General features: G+C 39.6%; 2 non-coding genes across 2 annotated transcripts; both read left to right on the top strand.

Annotated features, from left to right (window-relative positions):
- The first annotated feature begins 1,061 nt into the window (after positions 1 to 1,061).
- Positions 1,062 to 1,195, top strand: LOC141819403 (small nucleolar RNA snoR134). Its single transcript, XR_012601060.1, has one exon. It is a non-coding gene; the product is annotated as a small nucleolar RNA snoR134 (small nucleolar RNA).
- A 178-nt stretch (positions 1,196 to 1,373) lies between these two features.
- LOC141819402 (small nucleolar RNA Z278) lies at positions 1,374 to 1,488 on the top strand. Its single transcript, XR_012601059.1, has one exon. It is a non-coding gene; the product is annotated as a small nucleolar RNA Z278 (small nucleolar RNA).
- Positions 1,489 to 3,036: the final 1,548 nt, after the last annotated feature.

Here is a 3,036-nt window from a genome sequence, read left to right as displayed (position 1 = left end):
ACTACAAGAAAATCGATCTTTAACAACACTCAAAAGACATCGGTTTTATGTCAAAACCGATGTCTTTTACTTTTTAACAACGGTTTTAACAAAAACCGATGTCTTTGAGACATCGGTTGGAGCCTACGACAACGATTTTTGGAGGCTACAACAACGGTTTTAAAACCGATGTCTATGTGCGCTTTCAACAACGGGTTTTGAAGACTACGACAACGGTTTGAGAACCGTTGTCTATTTGCGCTTTCAACAACGGTTTTGGAAGCTATAACAACATTTTAAAACCGATGTCTATTTGCGCTTTCAACAACGGTTTGGGAAGCTATAACAACAATTTAAAACCGCTGTATATTTTCATTTTTTCTTTCCCTCTCTCCCTCCAAATATTTCTTCCACTATGCGCCGAATAACCTTTTTAACCTCGGTTTCATTTGCATTCCTTATTTTAATAGGAACTATTATATTCGCGCCCCTTCCCTCATAAACCCGAGCCCTACTTCTTCCTTCTCCACCGTCTATCGCCGCCGCCCTACCTCATCTTCTTCCTCCTTCGTAGCCGACAGAGCAAGCCAACACCGCAGCCCCTTCGCCTTTCACCACCGTCTACTGTCACCGGCCATAAGGAAGGCTGGAGAAACCCTAGCAACATAGCTCACCTCCGTCGCTCTTCCTCACCTCCGTCGCTCGCCCTTTTATGGCAATGGCAGTAGCTCCGCCGCCGGCGCTCCGCCTTCGCCCGTCGCCTACCCATGGAGCCTTCCCCCTCTTCCCTCCTCTCCCTTCGCCTTCGCTCGTGGCGAGAGCCCATGGCTCCATCCCCATGCCGCTGCGTCAACGTCTAATAACCCTAAAACAATACCTTCCCGCATCCGCAGCCCCCCGCCCGTGATCGCCGCCGCTCTTCGCCACCTCATCTGACTCCGTCCACCCGGTCGGCAAGGTAGTGGGTTATCACAACGTTTTGCTGGAATTTCAAAAGAAGATTGAATCTTGGCCATTTTTGTCCAGGGATCCAACTACCGGGAATGGGACTCCTTGACGCCCATCCTGGATTGCTTACTGGATTGCTGGATTGCTGGGCTGCGAGATCCTGTGAAGGTTGAAGCCCCAATGCTCGTGCTAAATATAGCTTCCGTTCAGTGTTGCAGTTCTGCGAGTTTTTATACGCCTGATCTGTGTCAAAGTGACGGGTAAATTTATTTTTCTGTTCTTGTTTGGAATTTGTGCAGCTTTGCTGTTCTGATAATTTTAAGTTGATGTCCCTTGGAGTCTTCTAATTAGAAGCAATTAAAATTTTACCAAACGGTCGGCAAATTCTCATCATTGATGATTTTTCCTCATTATTATCTGACTAAAAATTTTATATGGAACAAGAAGCCTGTGATGATATATCCACATTATAGAGGCGCAGAGAGCTCCAAGTTCCTGCTTTGCAGGGAGAACCTACTTGGAGCTGCTGCATTCAAATGACATCTCTGGAATTTCTGAGGCATTATATTGTTTCCCCTGCATCTTTTCCCTTATAATAAAGTGATTCTGTATTTCATTTTATTTATCTTATAGAATTCTCTTGCAAATTTTTATACTCATTCTATTCTAAAAACCAAACCAAAGACAGAATTGTCACTGGTATATTATTTGCTCTCAAAAAAATTATTTGAGAATTTGCTTGATTTAGATTAACGTGAATTAGTTGATTTTGTGAACAATTGCATCGGTATATGGTTGCTAAACCTAGCTATGCTCGTGATGCCAAAGAATTTGTCTGCAAAATGGATGTGTACTGGAATCAAGTCCCTGCTACCGGGAGAGAGCCTACTTGGGAAAGCTGCATTTAATATGGCATCCGCAAACATTTCTGAGGCACAATTCTGATTTTTTTCTCAATATTATCAATGCATGGCTATGATAATATTGATGCGTTGTTCATTTATCATGAAAGCTATTTGTTTTTAAAAATATATATGCTTTCTATATCATAATACCAGGTATATTTTGATGAAAAAATAGTGCATCGTTTGTCTTTGATGTCTTTGTAGTTTTTGTCATAGTTCGTATTCAATATTACTTTAATCCTTTTAAAGAATTTTATGCTTGTTTTGCCGTTCCTAGTGATTCTATCTCCAAATTGATGCTGACTGCTGTTAGCTAGTTCTATCATACATAGCAAGTTTTCTTGGAAAAGATTAACTTTTTGATCCTAAACAGCTACTCGTTAAGGTCATATATTTTGTTTCTAACTAAGCTGTAAAATAGTTATGTAAACTCTAATTCTTCTGAATAATGTGGATTTTACAACAGTAGATAATGCTATTGAGTTATGGTCAGTTTTGACTCCTGTAGTAATGCTATTTTTTAAATTTGTTTAGTTGTATTCGAGTTCAACTATCCTAACTAGTTGTTTGTTGTAGGGCATCCTTCCTGGAGTCATCTCCTTCACTCTGGTTGCTGCAACTGTCACTTTGGTGAGCTATGTTGCTTAACTAATGACATTTTTATGAAGGCTCTTGGTTAAGTAAATATTCTATTGCTTTCCATTTTCAGTTCCAGACTCTTGGTTAAGTTCACCACCCAATCTTTTATAATATGGATTTAATCCTGATTCACAATGCTATTTGTGGCAATATATTGTTCTGGATCAATGTGCAGATGAGCAGTCATGTGCTAAGGATCAGGGAATCAGAAACGACATAGTAGTATAATAGATCATGATGATTTTGATATATGTGCATTTGAAAAGCCCACTCTTGGATTTCCAAGCTGGCTCATGATATACAACAGAGTTAGTGAACTTGAATTTTATGCCTCTTTAGCATTTGGGGTTTTCAATGTGTTCCTTGTGTTCCTTGTCTTAAGCTGGCTCATGATATACAACAGAGTTAGTGAACTTGAATTTTATGCCTCTTTAGCATTTGGGGTTTTCAATGTGTTCCTTGTCTTAGTAAGTTTTATAATCCATTTAAAAATTCAATATCTCTCTTGTCACTAATGCATATCTTGTTTGTATTTTTAACAGATAATATCTTTGTTGGCATATCT

The sequence above is a fragment of the Curcuma longa genome, unplaced genomic scaffold, assembly GCF_044706935.1.
Source record: "Curcuma longa cultivar G26 ecotype Majalengka, Jawa Barat unplaced genomic scaffold, ITB_CL_G26_1.1 contig_5515, whole genome shotgun sequence".
NCBI lineage: Eukaryota > Viridiplantae > Streptophyta > Magnoliopsida > Zingiberales > Zingiberaceae > Curcuma > Curcuma longa.
The sequence above is the reverse complement of the archived record's forward strand: the minus strand, read 5'-3'. Positions and strand labels throughout refer to the sequence as shown.